At 41.7% G+C, this 18,056-nt stretch overlaps 1 long non-coding RNA gene across 1 annotated transcript in view; it reads left to right on the top strand.

Annotated features, from left to right (window-relative positions):
• The first annotated feature begins 2,883 nt into the window (after window positions 1–2,883).
• The window catches only part of LOC125963944 (uncharacterized), a 117,343-nt gene continuing 102,170 nt past the window's right edge, over window positions 2,884–18,056 (top strand). Inside the window, exon 1 of the long non-coding RNA XR_007476409.1 lies at window positions 2,884–3,059. This is a non-coding gene — a long non-coding RNA (uncharacterized LOC125963944). The remainder of the gene's footprint in view (window positions 3,060–18,056) is intronic.

Here is an 18,056-nt window from a genome sequence, read left to right as displayed (position 1 = left end):
TGGAGGCCGAGATGATTGTGAGCAAATTAATAGCTAGATATCAGAGATGTTTGTTCTTATGCAGATAATTGAGTTCTGAAGAGAGAGGTCACTGGTCCTTCAACTTCCCTGTCGTCTCAGAGTCCAAATCATGGTAAAGTTCTAGCTCTTTCCCCCCAGATGACCTCTCAATTTAATTCAATTCAACAAACATTTATCAGCACCTGCTGTGATGGTGGGAGGGCTAGGCCATGAAGGGTGTACAGGAGCAGAAGGCATGCCTCATTCTCTTAAGGGGCTTATCATGCACGAGCAGACATTAAAAAAAAATAGACTTTATTTTTTAGAGGAGTTAGGTTCACAGCAAAATTGAGGGGAGGTACAGAGAGTTCCCATATCCCCCCTTCCCCACACGTGCACAGCCTCCCTCACTATCACCATCATCCACCAGAGGGGTACGTTTGTTACAACTGATGAACCTGCACGGACACGTCAGCATCACCCAAAGTCCATAGTTTACAATGGGGTTCACGCTTGGTGTTGTACAGTCTGCAGTTTTGGACAAATGTGTAATGCCATGTATCCACCATTATAAATATCACGAAGAGTAGCTTCACGGCCCTAAAAATCCTCTGTGCTCTGCCTGTTCATCCCTCTCCACTAACCCCTGCCAACCGCTGATCTTTTTACTGTCTCCATAGTTTTACCTTTTCCACAGTGTCACGTAGTCGAGCTCATACGGTACGTAGCCTTTTAATATTGGCTTCTTTTACTTAGGTTCCTCCATGTATTTTCACGGCTTGGTAGCTCATTTCTTTTTAGCATTGAATAATATTCCACTGTCTGGCCGTTCCACAGTTTATTTATTCATCACCTACTGAGGGACATCTTGGTTGCTTCCAACTTTTGGCAATTATAAATAAAGTTGCTATAAACATGGGTGTGAAGATTTTTGTGTGGACATCACTTTTCAACTCCTTTGGGTCAATACCAAGGAGTGGAATTGCTTGATCGTATGGTAAGAGCAGGTTGACTTTTGCCGGAGACCATGGGGCAGACATTGTCAAACATATTTTAGGATACAGAATACAATACTAGTGGGTGATGGGGGTAGCATAGAGATTGAGACCAAGAGGGGAGGGGGAGAAATTTCCATGATGGGTGGCATCTGAGTACAGCCTTAAATAGGCAAAGGGTTCCAGCAGAGAAGTCATCATGAGAAGTGTGTACATAGAACTTTCTTGGGTTCTTTTTCTGGAGTACTACTGTGACTGGAGCTCATATATAAGTAGTAAAGATAAGGCTGAAAATGTGGTTTGTGGCCAAATCATGGAGGGACTGAAGAGCAGGTTGGGATTTGTCTTTGTAAGTAGCTGGGAGCTATTGGAAGTCTTTGAGGAGGAGGGGGCCATGATCAGAAGTGATCCAGGAGGCATAGCCCTGCATCCCATGCGGACAGAATTGGAGCAGCAAGAGGAGGGGAAGAAAAGATGCCGGTAAGGAGGTTATCCTAATAGTCAGGAGAGAAAAGGATAGGTGTGATAGGGGAGGCAGGACAGCGAGGAGACCACTCAACCTCATCGGCAAAATGGGCATCTATTATTATTGTCTCTAGGGTTTGAGGACTGGTAGGCATAGGAAATTGAAGGAAAGGGTGCATCAGAGATGTCTGTTAGTTTTGCACCCTGAGCATCATCTTTCTTTCTTAATTCCCTTCTCTCTCTGGCCCTTTATTTCCCTAGGGAGTTGGTGGCTGTGAGTAGAATGTATCTGAGACCTCAGGGTGCATGGCTGAGTGGCCAATTTGCAGGCAGGGGATTAACCAAGTGCTACTTTGCTGCCTAGGTAACTAGGCTAGGAGCTGCAGGAGAGCCAGGCATTGTGGGGACAGGAAGAGGACATGTGGGCAGAGTACCAAGAGGCTCTGCCTCTGATTGCTAGGTGACCGTGGACAAGTCATCCTCCTCCTTTACCTTCTGTCTCCAATGTGTCATTTAGGGATAACTTCCTGGCCTCAGGAGACTTCTGTAAGGATAAAAACAGGTCTTGTTCATTTTTTTTTAGCATATAAAATGCTAAAAATGCTTAAATTGCAAGGGGTCATTACAACCCTTTTGGGAGGCAGCGTGATGTAGCCAGACAGCCTGGGTTTGAGTCTTGGATCTGTTACCAGCTTTGTGATGATGGAGAGTCCAACTTCTCCATTCCTCATTCTTCTCCGTAGTGACATGGGCCTAATAACTGTCACGTCTGATAGGTCTGTTGTAAGGTGGACTGAAATAATTCACAGTGTAGGTGCTGGTGGAATGTTTGCAATGGTGATGATGATGCCATCACAGATGCCACTGCACTGCCAACGCCGGACTCTCCGAATACGCCTAGCATATATTTTGGCACCAGATAAACCCAGCAAACCTGTGCTACTCCCTCCCTGTTCTCCTCTTAGCTCCTGCTCAAATTCATGTTCAAGCTTGGAGGCTCACCGCATCACGGAATGTCACAGCAGTTCAGCAAGGAAGGACTTCTGGGGATATCTGATCCAATATTTCAACTGTTCCTTGAACTACTGACCAGAAGTAACCTTACCTCCTGATTACAGGGAATGCTGTAGACAGCCCAGACTCTCTAGACAGCCCAGTTCATGTGTAGATACCTTTGATGATTTGGAGTCTAGGTCTGTTTATTAATATCTTCTTTGTGTGTGTGTGTGTGTGTGTGTGTGTGTGGTGTGTGTGCATGCACGCGCACACGCTAGACGCACCGAAAATAACTTCCAGGGCTATTTCATTGGTATTTTCACTAATATAGGAAGTGAGTCCTTAATGAAACATAGACTGTTGACAGGAGAATAGTGATAGAAAAAAAAATAGTAAGACAAATATTCAAGGTATGGAAATGTAGATGAAGAAGGAAAATCAATTGTGAACAGCTACATCCATAATGAAGTACTTCTTTTTTTTTTTTTTCCTCGTTAGCTGAGGGATCTTCCAAATTCAGTCGGAGAAAAAGAGCTTCATGCAGCAGGAAGGATTTGGATTAGACAGTCAAGGACTTTTTCCCTGGGAAGTGGCCAGAGGAAGGTGAGGCTTCTCTTGATGGCTCCCATGTTCTCTTATGTGGGCCAGGCTGTCTCTGATCTGGAGACAGAGGTGAATGAAAGAAACTTGGGAGGTGCTTTCATCCCAGGAATTTGCCAACTGCCAGAAGGGGAGGAAGGAAGGAGGCGATGAAGAGTCTATTAAAATCCACTCTGTTATGGAGAGGTTCAATAGAGAGGCTGGCCTCTGGTCTCAGAATGACTCATGCCCTACTGGACGTCCTGACAGCTAGAGGGGCTTAGCTGGCTTGGGCTTCCCTGCTCGCATTGGCTCAGGAGGCTCTCAGAGGGGGCCTCTGGACAGCTTCCAGGTGCACCTGGTTAGCACCAATATCCCCTACTATGGGCTGTGAGAGCGCTTTGGTAATAGAAATAATAGCAATACGTAAAAATCTTGGCCATCTAAAATGACTCAGGAAATGAAGCATTTTGGGTAGTGGAATTTTCCTTAAAGCTGAGGATTCTTCTATATAAGTAGAGACTCTTATTTTTGTGTGTGTGTGTGTGTGTTTTTCTAATCGATTGAGTCAATATACCATTTCTGGTTTACTTGGAGACAACAAGTGAATGATAGTTGTTCCATGCCATTAATATAGTCGTTCCCTAGGGGGTTAATGAACTACACTGTTTGCCCCCAAACTAAATGCTGCCGCCTTTGTGCTTATTGAGCTCTTCTGTCTGCTTTTTCGTTTTTCTGACCCTCCTTGCTTCAAGATATCTTCGCCTCTCGATTCTTGTCAATATCAGTGCATCTGATTCTAGTGGTCTCATTTTTTCCTTTGTCTCTTTCCACTTGTAGATCATAAGCTACTGTTGATCTTACCTAACTTTGCCCAGTAACTAGTATCCGACCAAAGTAGAGGCTCAATATTTATATTAATTTATTTGTTCAATAAACAGGTATGAAGCATTTACTCTGTAGTAGGCAACATGGTAGATGCTGAGGATCCGACGATGAAAATCTCAGATGAACCGGCCGGCTTACTGTCCTGATTTGGGAATTCACTTCTAAAGGAGGCTTTGGCTCAGCACTTCCTCCAAGTCCACTCTTCTCTTACCATCCTCCAGCCTCGTGGCTCTCACACTGCATGTGCCTCAGAATCACCTGGAGGGCTTGTTAAACACACATGGCTGGGCTGCACTCCCGGAGTTTCTGACTCTTGCGTGAGACCCAAGAATGTTCCCTTCTCAGAAGTTCCCACGGGATGCTGATGTTGCTGGTCTGGGGGCATCACACCTGAAGCACCACTTTAGCCACATGACCTTCACTCTGCCCCTCGAATGCTCAGTCTTGCTTCCACCCCCAGGCGCTTGCCTTTGCTGTGCCCTCCATCTGGTCTTGGCCCTGGCGGCCTCCTTTCATGCCCTTCTCAGGGAGGCCTTGCTCCAACACCCAAGTGAATGTTGTTTTCCCCTTCCCAGGCCCTCAGTGTCACATTCCCCGGTTTCGTTTCCTCCTTAGACTTCTGTCACTCTCTGAAATTACCTTTGTATGGTTGTCTCAAGGGTGACTGTGACTGATAAGAGATACTAACACACCTGGGCAAAGGACGCACGTTTCTTTAATATAATTAAAAGACGTAAGAGTTTCAGTGCGTGAAGACAGCTACACAAAGCTGGGGAGGGAGCAGTGGTTTTTTGTTAGAAGTCACAGCCCTTCAAGTCCCTGTGGCTGGTGTGTCAGCTGGTTGAGGTGAGGATCCCCTCTGTCCTCAGGGAGCTCCGACTCATCCATTCTTAGGTTCCTGTCACTCTCCAGACTCCTGTTTACTGATCTGCGGACTCAGTGTTTCCTGTAAGCTCACTTTCCCAGGTGAAACATCTTCTAGGCAGGATGGAATTTCAGATTCGCCTGCATCTATCCTGCGATCTTGTATTTTTGGTTTTTTTCTGTCTTATCTGTCTTATTTGTTTATCTGTCTCTCTCCTCACTAGTGTATAAGTACCATGGGGTGAGGGGCATCGGCTTTCTTCTTTACCAGTGTTTTCTCAGCACCCAGAGTAGAGCCTGGCAGGGAAGCGACATTTACTACCTATAAGGTCCCTCCTCCTTTCCTTCACCTAATAGGGACCTAAGTATGTGCTTCTTGAACGTAATTTAATTCTTTCAGGGATCTGAACAGACACACTCCCAAAGACAGCCTCTTCTGTTACCCTGCAGCTCATTTCAGAGAGCGCCACAGAAGGAGAAAGGCAAATATGAGTGAGAGGACACCGTCCTCCCTCTGTATCTTAATGTAGCAAGAGCTCTCAGGCAAGAGCCTTCTGCTCACGTTCAGCTCTTTTTCTTCCTCTCATTTCCCCTGTTCTCATGTGTCGCTCTGACTTCGGAGCTATAATAACAAACCCATTACTGAAATAAGGCGCCAGAAGGGGAAAATGAGACTAAGTTACCGAGGAAGAAAGAAACGCGGCACCAGCCCCGAGCCTAGCCGTAGAGCCTGCGGGCTGTTGAATAAGGGATGTGTGTTTAATTGCAGCTTTTCCCCCTTGGTATGGTCGAGATGCATCTGTTCTTCCCCTCTCTGTGTTCTCTGTTAGGTTCACAAATTATTTTGCCGTGAGATGTTAATAGTGTCTGCAAAGATGAAGTGTAATTTTGGAGTTGCTGTTCTTGTGCGTTTCTCCCTCTGCCCTAGTAGCTCCTTATTTTAAAGGTTTCTCTAGCCGGATGAGAAGCTTTTTGAAGACAGGGACCACGTCTTGCTGTGGGTTACCTGATGATTCTGTGTTCCTCTCAGAAGCAGGTACAGGGTCGGCACATCATACAGATCTGCAGATTCCCGTGGAAGCATGTTGCCCATTTCTTCTCCTACCCCCTTTTCTTTTCTCTTTGTTGCTTGACTCAGCTGAGGGAGGTGATGAGTGAATGCTGGCTTCCCTTCCTTGCTTTTCCCGAGGAGGGCTGATGGGTAAGTGGTGATTCATTCGTTTACTCAAATATATTTACTGGAAACCCTGCTAGGCATCAGGCTGTGTGCCAGGCATGGGGAAGATAATGGTGATCAAGACACTCGGTGCTCACTCTCTTGGTGCTTACATTCTAATAGGGGAAGCAGACAAAAACAGGTTGACTAATAAGTAGTTATAAACTTGGTAAAAGCTGTGAATGAAAACCAAGGTGAAAAAGATAATGGATAGTGAGAGAGGTGACCTCCTTTCCATGAGGCGGTTAGGAAAGGACTCTCTGAGAGTTAATCTGGGACCTAAAAATGGAGAATCAGCAAGCTGTGTTTGAAGAATGAGGGGATAAGCACATGCAAGTGTCCTGAGGTAAGCAATGTCCTGTTGGAGGAACTAAAAGAAGCCCCCTGTGGGAGAGGTAGAAAATGGCATGAATCTAAGTTAGAGAGGCAGGCAGGGGCTAGATCATGGGTTGTATGTTCATTTTGCTTAAACCCAGTATTCTGCTCTAGTTCCTGTCATTTAGATCCTGAAGAAGCCATAGATTAATTCTTAAACTTGAGTGTGTAACAGACTCTCCCAGGGAGCTTATAAAACTGAAACACTTGCTTAGAGCTTCTGTTGTAATATGCAGACTAATTAGGGCTCATTCTGTTACAAGTAATAGAAAGCTAATTCAAACCAACTTAAGTAGAAACTAAACAACTGTTAATGGCTTTCCTACTTGGGAGATCAAAGGGGTGTGTTGGCTTCAGGCATGGCTGGACTTAGCAGTTAAACTATTTGTCAGTAAAGCTCCCTCTCTCTTTTTTAAAGTTCTTCTTATGTATATATTGGCTTCATCCGTAGGGAGGCTTTCTCCACATGGTGGTAAAAATAGGTCTAGGAACTCTAGGCTTGTATCATTGATACAAGATATTGATCACAAACATTGATCCCAGTGGAAAGAGTCCCAGAGCTTCTCTTTCAGTTTCATGTCAACTCCTGAATGGACTCTGATTAGCCTTGCTTGGGTCACATGCTCACAAGAGGTGTCCAAAGAGAAGGGGTACACAAGTTGGCCATCTGAGTAGTAGAGAAAGCAAGATCACTTGAGTGATTAGCATCACCAGCATCACTTGGGGGGTGGGGAAGGAAAGTGTCCATGAAGAAGAAATACAGAAGTCAGGAAGACTGAATGCAGCAGATATTCACCACAGGAGATCTGGGCAGGGCAGGGTTCTGATTTCCAAACACTAACCCCGGTTGGTGTTTTGAAACAGACATTGTAAAACATTGCCAGAGATTGCTTTGCAGATTGAGAACCTGAGGCTATAGAGAATGGGGGTGTCACAACAATGACAGATATGGACACGATGAAAATTGCCAGAAGTCTTACAAGAGTATCATAGTCATTGTCCTGGCCTCTAGGTCTCCTTTCTTAAATTCTAGTAATGTAATTCATGTTAGAGTTATTTTACCCTTAGCTATAGGAAACAGAAACCAACTTGCTTGTTTTTATAAAGGGAGGAGGATTCATTTGAAGGATATGATTTGTCACATTTCTTAGAAAATTCTCCTGAAATTTAAATTAGAATTACACAGAGTTAATAGATAAATAAGGGGAAAATTAACATCATTACAAATGTGAAGTAATTGCATCCATGAACATAACCCTCTCTTTCTTCAATTCTTCTTTTATGCCATTAAATATATTTTGAAATAATAGTGGTATACATTCTTCCTTTATTGCTCTTAACTATTTTATCATTTTTGTTCCTGTTGTAAATAAATTTCGGTTTTCTATTGGTTATTGCTGGTGTAGACACATGCTATTTATTGCATTTTATAAATTTATCTTAAATCTGGCAATTTTACCAAATTCTGTTATTAGTTCTTCTAGTTTGTTTCTTGATTATGTCGGTTTTTAAAATACAGATAATTATATCATCTGCTAATAATGACAGTTTTGTCTCTTTCCTTCTAATATTATGCTTTTATCTCTCTTTTTTAATATACATTTATTTATTTTATTTTTGGCTGCTTTTGGTTCTTCGTTGCTGTGTGTGGCTTTCGCTAGCTGCAGCGAGCGGGGGCTACTCTTCATTGCGGTGTGTGGGCTTCTCATTGCGGTGGCTTCTCTTGTTGCGGAGCACGGGCTCTAGGCACGCGGGCTTCAATAGTTGTGGCACGTAGGCTCAGTAGTTGTGGCTCACGGGCTCTAGAGTGCAGGCTTAGTAGTTGTGGTACACGGGCTTAGTTGCCCAGCAGCATGTGGGATCTTCCCCGACCAGGGCTCAAACCTTTGTCCCTTTCATTGGCAGGCAGATTCTTAACCACTGTGCCACCAGGGAAACCCCTATCTCTCTTGTCTTATTGAATTGGGCAAGGTTTCCAGTATTATTTTGAATGGTACTGGTGATAGTTGAAACCTTAGCTTATTCTTGATTTAAAGAAGATTTGAAGATTTTAGAAGAATATATCTAAAGGGTTTTCATTAAATTGAATATTTGATGTAGGTCTATGGAATATAGCTTTTATCGACTTAAGGAAAGTTCTTTCAACTCCTAGTTTTCTGAGAGTTTTTCATAAATAAGTATTGAAATTTATAAAATGCCTTTTCTATAACTATTGAGATGAGAATGTGACTTTTTCTCCTTTTGTGCATGATTGTAGAAAATGATATGGATGATTTTTTTCTTATGTTTAACCATATTTGCTTTTCTTGAATAAATCCTGGTTGGTCATGAGAGACTTTTTCCAAAAAATTAAAAGCTAACATTTTACTCAAAATTTTCATATATATGATTAAATGAATAGTCATATAATTTTTCTTTACTTATAATTTTCTTTCCTAGCTTTTGGTAAAGTTTTATAAGCCTCATAAAAATAGATTGAAAATCTCTCTCTTTCTCTCTCTCTCTCTTTCTTTTTAAAAAACAATTTGCATAAAAGAGGGATTGTTATGTCTTCCTCGAAAGTTTGTTAGAAGTCTTCTATCAAATCATCTAATCCTGGTGCCTTTTTTTGGAGAGAAGGAAGGACTTTTATTATCTTCTTAATTTCTTTAATGACTAATTAGATTACTTAAGTTTTATACTTATTTTTGCACCAATTTTGTTAATTATATATAGTTTAAGAAATTTACATATTTCATTTAGATTTTCTTGTTTTATTCACATATGGTTTATAATTTAAAAAGAAAAAAATTTATATTTAATATCTGTGGTTTTAAAACTGCATGGTATCTTTTAAACTTTTAAATCAGTCATTCCAGAGTTTGCCCACATTATTACTATTTTTCAAGCCCCATTTTTGATTTTTTTCATTTTTGTTATTATTTTTTATTTTTATATTCGTTTCTATATTTTTCTTTTTTTACATTAAAATTTTTTTTAATTGGGGTATAGTTGCTTCACAATATTGTGTTAGTTTCTGCTGTACTACGAAGTGAATCAGCTATATGTATACATATATCACCTCCCTCCTATTCCCCCCATCCCACCCATCTAGGTCACCCCAGAGCTCCCTGCGCTATACAGCAGGTTCCCACTGGCTATCTGTTTTACACAGGGTAGTGTATATATGTCAATCCCAATCTCTCAATTCATCACATCCCCTCTGCCCTCCTCCGTGTCTGCATGTCCATTCTCTACATCTGCATCTCTGTTCCTGCCCTGCAAATAGGTTCATCTGTAACCTTTTTCTAGATTCCACGTATATGCGTTAATATATGATACTTGTTTTTCTCTTTCTGACTTACTTCACTCTGACAGATTCTAGGTCCATCCACATCTCTACAAGTGACCCAATTTCATTCCTTTTTATGGCTGAGTAATATTCCATTGTATATATGTACTACATCTTCTTTATCCATTCATCTGTCAATGAACATTTAGGTTGTTCTATGTCCTGGCTATTGTAAATAGTGCTACAATGAACACTGGGGTGCATGTGTCTTTTTGAATTATGGTTTTCTCAGGGTATATGCCCAGCAGCAGGATTGCTGGGTCATATGGTAGTTCTATTTTTAGTTTTTTAAGGAATCTCCACACTCTTCTCCATTTTTCTGTAATTCACTGTATCTTTTGGTGTATCTTATACTCTTTTATTTTGTTGAGTTGAACACTTAGCTTGCTCCTTCGATTTTTTTGTTTCTGTTAATTATATTTAAAACTAGAATTTTTCTTTTAGTACTGCTTTGCCATTTTCTACAAGTTTTGATATGCATTGATTTCCTTGTTTTTGTTTTTGTTTGTTTTTGTTTTTGCGGTACGCGGGCCTCTCACTGTTGTGGCCTCTCCCGTTGCGGAGCACAGGCTCCGGACGCGCAGGCTCAGCGGCCATGGCTCACTGGCCTAGCCGCTCCGTGTCATGTGGGATCTTCCCGGACCGGGGCATGAACCCGTGTCCCCTGCATCGGCAGACGGACTCTCAACCTCTGCACCACCAGGGAAGCCCGATTTCCTTGTTTTTTGAGTAGAAGTGTTTTATAATTTCATTCTTGGATTTGTCTTTAACCCACGGATTATTCAGCAGCAATATTTTTGTTTTAGTTTGTAGATACATTGAATTTTTAAGCTGTCATTAAAATTGTTAATTTTATTCTGCTGTGATCAGAGAACAGATTCCACATGATGTTGATTCTTTGGGATATTTGGGACCTTCCTTTGTGTCCCTTATTTTTGTAAAAGTTACAGTAAGTGCTAGAAAGCGTTCATGTTCCTCATTTGATGGGTGCCAAGTTTCATATATTTTACTAGGTCTAGGTTATTCATTGCATCAAGAATATCTTCTATATCTTTGTTTATTTTTCGTTTACTTGATCTGTCAGTTTTGAGAGGGGTGTGTAAAATCTCTCATATTTCTCTATGTAGTTCTGCATGATCCAACAGTGAAATATAAAGTCCACTTTTTGAACATTTTTCTTTAAACCACTAGAGCCCTTTGTCGCATGAACTCCTGTACAGAAGCCCAGTTTAAAGATGCATAAAAGCAGAGGCACCCGGGTTGGAGGAGTGACATTGTGGGGAACTATAGTCAGTCCTTATCATCTTCCTCATTCTGTAGGGGTTCCCCCCAAACTCTGCAAAGCTCCAGCACCACAGGGAACTGGCTTTTAAAGCCACTGGGGAGGAGAAGGGAGAACAGACTTGAACTCAACCCCTCTTCTGTTTTTAATTACTTTCATCATCTTAAACAAATTATTTTTCCTCTCCTTAAAAATGAGACAGTTGTGACAGGTGTTTTCTGAAGTTAAGATATAAAGTTCTCTCATTCTAAATAGTTAATGATCATCTACTGAGTGCCCAGCACTATAATCATATTTGCTTATGTGTTAGCACCAATAATCTCTACACTTTGTCAAGGCGCTTTTCTTCCATTATCTCATTGATCCTCACATCAGCCGTATGGGGTACACTGGAGATGCAACAGGGAATAAGATGGGTGGTCCCTGTCTCCAATCCATTTGGAATGCCTCTCAGAAGAGAGAGGAAAAACTTGGCAGTTAAGACTATGGGGCTTGGAATCAGGGCTCAAATTCCATCCCTGCTACTTATTAACTGTGTGTCCTTGGGCAAACTACTTAACCACTCTGAGGTTGGGATTCATTTTCCTCATCTGCAAGATGGTGATAATAATGGTGTCTGGCACTGTGCTTGACACAGGGTAGATGGTCAATAAGTATTAAGGAGTAATCCCTTAAGATGTAGAGATTCTAGGGACTTCCCTGGCGGACCAGTTGTTAGGGCTCTGTGCTTCCACTGCTGGGGGCACGGGTTTGATCCCTGGTCGGGGAACTAAGATCCCATGTGCCGCGTGGTGTGGCTTAAAAAAAGAAAAAAAAAGAAGAAGTAGAGATTCTAGCTTGGGAGAAAGAAACAACAGATGGGAAACACACTGTGGAAGATTGCTGTGCTGTAGCATCAGGAGAAATGGGAGCTGGGGCTACCTGATGTCTAGGCTAGACGTGTAAGTCTCAGATACATTTCCCTGGCACCTCTGGCCTTTGTGTGTATGAACTGCCCTCAGCTCTGAGGCCTGAGTTTCAATGGGCGAGAGGATGGCACAGAAACTCCAGAGGCTCAGGCTTCTGGTCTGTCTGTGGGTCTGCTCACGGCATACCCTGCCCAGGTTCATTACGCAGTAATGGGGAGACTCTGGTAATGAGCTGACCTTGTTAGAATTAATGGGTAGTGGGGCAATGGGTCTGTGTGAGTCATTAGATATAGAAAAGGGATCCAGCTTTCCTGCATTTAATTTAATTGAAACTCTAAAACATTTATTACTTTGGGCACATATTAGTAACTTGCGTTTTTAAATATCAAAGTGATAATTTCAGCTGTTTCCAAAAGGGAAAATGGAGCCGGAGGGGGCAAAGCAAGAAAAAAGGGACTCAAGGGAGGAAGTTCTTGCCCAGAGAACAGGAAATGGGAGGCTTGGGGTCTGTTTTTTTTTTTTTTTTTGCGGTATGCGGGTGTCTCACTGTTGTGGCCTCTCCCGTTGCGGAGCACAGGCTCTGGACGCGCAGGCCCAGCGGCCATGGCTCACGGGCCCAGCCGCTCCGCGGCATGTGGGATCTTCCCGGACCGGGGCACGAACCCGTGTCCCCTGCATCGGCAGGCGGACTCTCAACCACTGCGCCGCCAGGGAAGCCCCTTGGGGTCTGTTTTGATTGAGTTTTGGTGAGTGACTTGGACAAGTCACTTTACCTCTTAAGGCCACAATTTACTCATGGTGAGACAGAGGCTCTTGGAAAGGCCACCATCACTGCCTCTCCAGTTCATAGGTGCTGAGAACATGTTAGGTATAGTTTGTAGCTTTATTCATGTTACGTATAGTTTGTAGCTTTATTCATCATTCATGGCTTTATTTATGTATAGTGTAGGTACTCTGCTTACTGCCAATTTACTGAGGAAGAAATAGAGCTTGAGAGAGGTTAAATCACCTGCCCGGCCACCAGAGGGTGTAGAGTGCAGGTAGGATTTGAAGGCTGGTTGGTCTTACTCCACAACTCTTGCACCTTCCCCCATGCCATGTACCACCGTCCCCTCCAAGGCCTCTTCCTGCTTTAATGTTCCATGAGTTCTGTGGGCAGAGGGCTATTCTGGGCCCCCTGTTTTAAGAAACTGTCATCTGCTTATTCCCTGAAAGTTTATATACCTTGGAATTTATTGAACCCCATTAAGGAGTTGGGATTTAGGTGTAGGAAGAAGGTATTAGCTAACATTTTGTAAGAATTTCTTCTAGGCCCCTCCTCACTCCCCCATCCCTCATTTTTTTTGGACCACAGTTGAAAGTATATGTATATGATCTTGTGTCCTTTTTCCCTTCCTAATTTAAGAACATTAGCATTTCCAAAAGTTATTAAAATTCCTCAGGATTATCATTTTTAATTTCTGCCAAGTGGTGCCTCATAAGGAGGCATTGTCATTTACTTAATCAATCCCTTGTTTTTGAACATGGAAGTTATTTCTAGCTTGTCATGATTATAAATGATAATATGAACATGGTTGGGCATAAAGCATTTAAAAATTTTAGGTTATTTCCTTAAGATTGACATCTATATTTTAAAATATTTTTTCTTGGTTATAAATATAATACAAAGGTATCTTAGAAGGTTAAAAAGCAAGGGAAATTTAAAGAGGGAAAGGATAACAGTTATTATTATTAGCTAATAGTTATACAGGGCTTTCTAGGTACCTGGAACTATTCTAAGCACTTTACATAAATTAACTTATTAATTGCCACAACAACCATTTGAGATACATACATAAACATTTTTGCTATTTCTTGATTATTTCGTTAGGAAAGCAAATTTCTTTAAAATATAGAAACATTTTTAAGATCCTTCAGCTGTATTACCAAGCTGCTTTTCAGAGATAGGGTAGCTGTTTATCCTCAAACCAATAGGATGTGAGTGTGCCCTTCTCTCTCCACTTTCACCAGCACAGTGTTTTATCATTTTAAAAAGTGTTTGAGTCTTGAGTGTTTTCTACTGCATCATTCTACCTCCAAGGACCTTTGAAGCTTTGTGCTGATGCATCGTAGATCTCCAGCTGATAAAAACTCAAGAGCTGCTTGTGGCAGCTACTAAGATATTTGTATACTTTGCTGGCATGGAATCTGAGAGCTGAGCTGAGGACAGGGTGGGATCCAGGAAGCAATGTGTGTATGCACATCTCTGGTGTCATGCTGGCCAAGGATGCAGAATACAGGATCCTCCCTGTGTCTGTTCCTCTAGGGGAAAACTCCAAAGAGCTCTAGGGGCATGAGAAGCTCACATATCAGAGAGAGAAAGGTAAATATGGTAGGCAAATGAGTTTTACATTTGTTATTCAAGGGAGATGCCATAGACATTCAATTTGGAAAGTAAAAGTTCATCCTGAATTGTAACAACAAAGAGAGTCTTCTCTCTGGACCCCTGGGAACCTGGCAGACTCTGAAGGAGGAGGGAACAGGTAATTCAGAGTCATGATCTATTAGGTCAGTGCCATGCCTAAAATTCCTAGTATCCATACAGAACCAGGCATGATCCTGGAAGCTGTGTAGACATATAAGGCTTCCATCTACTTTGGTCAAAGATCACAGATCTTTCTTTATCTTTTTTTTCTTTTCCCCTTTCTTCTCCCCTTTTCTCCCTCCCTCTGTCTACTCCCTTCCTCCCTCCCTCCCTTCCCTTAGCATTACTGGATTTTTCACATTATAAAAGTAATGCATATTTATTTTTATCATATTAAACAATTCAGAGGTGCATGAGGGTAACATTAATAACCTTCCTCTTTAATCCCATCCTTTCCAGATAACCAATGCTAATAGTTCGGTCTGTATTTTTCCACACATTTTAAAAATCCTGCTACAAGTATACAAATTTCTTCCCCTTTTTCTTTTTTAAAATAAAATAATAGAACCCAAACTCTATATATTATTTGCTCTTTTGACTTAAAAGGCATATCAGAAAATGCTCTAGGTCAGGATATAAATCTCACTCAAATAATAATAGCTTCATTTAAGCACCATTGATGACTATCAAAATGAGTAAGCCACATGAGGCTACTCAAAGGAAAAAAAGTGTAAACACTTTATGAATAGAATCATAAAAATAAATAATAGCTTCATAGTATTTCATCATATGGATACACCATAAAATTATTTGGCCAGTCCCCTGTTGAAGAGCATTCAAATAATTTTCAAATTCGTTCTCCTTTTCCTTTCCTCTCTCCCTTCCTGTACCAGCTGATCTGTAATAAACATCCTCATACATAACTCCTTTCATACAGATGCTTATATTTTTATAGGATAGAGTCCCAAAATATGGGATTATTAGGACAAAGGAAACATTAAACTTTAATCTTCAATAACTTGTCTTGCCTCCTTTAGTTACTTACTTTTTGTTGAGTGCTTTCACCTGTATTATTTAACTTGATGTTTATGGCACCTTCATGCAGTAGGCAAGGTGAAGGGCATTGTTTTTACCTTGCAGGTGAGCCTCAGTGAGATTAAGTGACTTGTCCAAGGTCACATAGCCAGCAAATGGCTGAGACTGTCTTAGAGCTCTTCTGTCTCTGAGACTTGTGCTTGATCCATTAAATATTTCTTCGCTACCCCTCCTTGGTTATATTTTTGAAGATTCCCTAGGAAAAGGAAAGGAGGCTCCATCAGAAGGATGGCCCCATTTTTTTTTTTTTTTTTTTTTTTTGCGCTACGCGGGCCTCTCACTGTTGCGACCTCTCCCGTTGCGAAGCACAGGCTCCGGACGCGCAGGCTCAGCGGCCATGGCTCACAGGCCCAGCCGCTCCGCGGCATGTGGGATCCTCCCGGACTGGGGCACGAACCCATGTCCCCTGCATTGGCAGGCGGACTCCCAACCACTGCGCCACCAGGGAAGCCCCCCCATTTATTTAAAGAGAAGGATGCTGCTGATGAAGAAGATATTGGCGTATAATTAGACATTTGTCAAAGGAGAGAGAGAGGAGGTTTCCTCAAAGTTTGGTTTTGGGTTTTCAAGAGTAGTTTTTGAGTTTTAAGAATTTTCAGTGGGCCTGCACTGTTCAGGTGATTCCCTGCCTCTGGTCGTCTTAGCCTAAATACTCAGCAGAATGAAGAGACAAAAGCTGGCCTCTGGCCTCCTCCGTCTTCTGTCTCTGAGTCCATCTCCCTTCTGATGCCTCCCCTGTGTCTAGTTTCAAGAGGCTGTTGATGAGCACCTGATGCTCTCTTATGGGCTGAAGCCTCCTGGGGATGCTCAGTTTCTAAGCAAAGAGTAATATGAGGCTCTCCGGGGAAACAAGCCTTGATTTAACCTTGAGAAAAACCATACAGAACATGCCTCCAGCCTCACTGCTCTGCTTCCCCCACTAGATGTGGCCCAGTTTCTTTCCCTGCCTTTTGTGCCTTGGGACCACTTCCTCTTCTCTCTGTCAAAATCTGTCTGCAGAAGAGCATCTTTTCTTAGTCTTTATTCTTGAGCATGACTACCAGCCTGTGGTTCTTTCTCCCTGAGGGATTTGCATTTTCAGATTCACATCTTTTGGGGAAAATATTCGTTGTTAAAGAATTGATAGATGAGGAAGGGGTTTGGGGAATAGGAAGCCTTTTCAGTGTTCCTGAAATAGTTATCAGGATAATTAGCATTTACTGAGCACTTACATTGTGCCAGGAAGTATTTTATCTTCACGTTTACTCTATGAAGCATTTAATATCCCAGTTTTACCAATGAGGAAACTGAGGCACACCCTGGTTAAGTGACTAGTACAAAGTCATATACAATGCTTTACCAATTTGGTAAGTAATTAATGGTGGCATTAATTGTAAGATTCACCATTATTTTATTTACACTAAGAAAAAAAATCCTGCCAGTTAAACTAAGAAATGACTTTAGGAAATGATAAATGTGAAAAAATACATCTTAGAATCAACGGCTTTATGTGACAGAGCTGGGGTTTGAAGCCCAGCAGATCAACTGCAGTATTTAATAGCTTTTCTACCATGTTACTCATGCCGCAGGCAGAGTCTTTTCTTTTTTTTTGGTCTGTGCCGTGAGGCATGCAGCATCTTAATGAAGCGTGGAGTCTTAACCACTGAACTGCCAGGGAAGTCTGGGTAGAGTAATAATTTTTGACTACTGTTTTACTAAGTCAGCATTCCTCAAAATGTTTTGAAAGAGTAGTGGATATAATGGTGGAAAATGTGGGCCAAGTGTGTTTGGGAAAGGCTGCATTAAATAGATTTTTCTACTGTAGGACTATTTCAAGGACTTTAATATCAACATGTGTTTTGTACTTCTACTGGAGGGAGATAGAATATGCGTCATTTCCCAAACTTATTTTTGGTGGTGGAACATTTTATGGAACCTCTGTCCTTTGGGACACATTTTGGAGTACTTAGTGGTAGGTCATGTCTCTAATCTAGCAACAAATGTGTACAGAAGTTCAAGTTTTGTTTTGCTTAGTGAATCTAGTCTTTGGCGGCAATTACTGTATATCAGGCATGGTGGGTCTATAATGACAAGTTTGAAACTAAGCTGACATCTCTAGGCAGTTTTCCTCACATCTGGTCCACATCTTTCACTCAATATTAATTTAAGAAACATGTTTTAAATACCTAGCATAGTGTTTTTCAAAGCATTGGTTATTTATGGCAATGGACTCCAAACTTTTAAAACCAGGCATCCCCACCAGAAAACAGAAACTTGTTTTAAGTCAACATCATGCTTACTCTGGGCCTGCCTGAATGTACTGATGAATGTAAAGGTCCCCTTTGTGGAGTGGGAAGCACCAATTTCCATTGTTTGATTAAAAGAAAAATGTTTTGCAGAAACTTTTTGTATAGGTTACAATCGCTTTTAGTTATAAATAACAATAGCATCTACCTGATGCTTAATCTAATGATGTTTAAGCAATAAAGATATTTGGTTGATTAGATTCCTAAAAGAGGAAGAAGTTCAGAGGTAGCTGGTCCAGGGTTCAGACATGTCACGAGTGACCTAGACTTTTCTTCTTTGCATCCCCTACCCCCTGCAACCCCACAGTGCTGTCTTGTTGCCTCATGGACATAGGATGTGTGCTGCAGTCCCAGGCATCACCTCTCTGTCCAA

Source organism: Orcinus orca, chromosome 3 (assembly GCF_937001465.1).
Source record: "Orcinus orca chromosome 3, mOrcOrc1.1, whole genome shotgun sequence".
Taxonomy (NCBI): Eukaryota; Metazoa; Chordata; class Mammalia; order Artiodactyla; family Delphinidae; genus Orcinus; species Orcinus orca.
The sequence above is the reverse complement of the archived record's forward strand: the minus strand, read 5'-3'. Positions and strand labels throughout refer to the sequence as shown.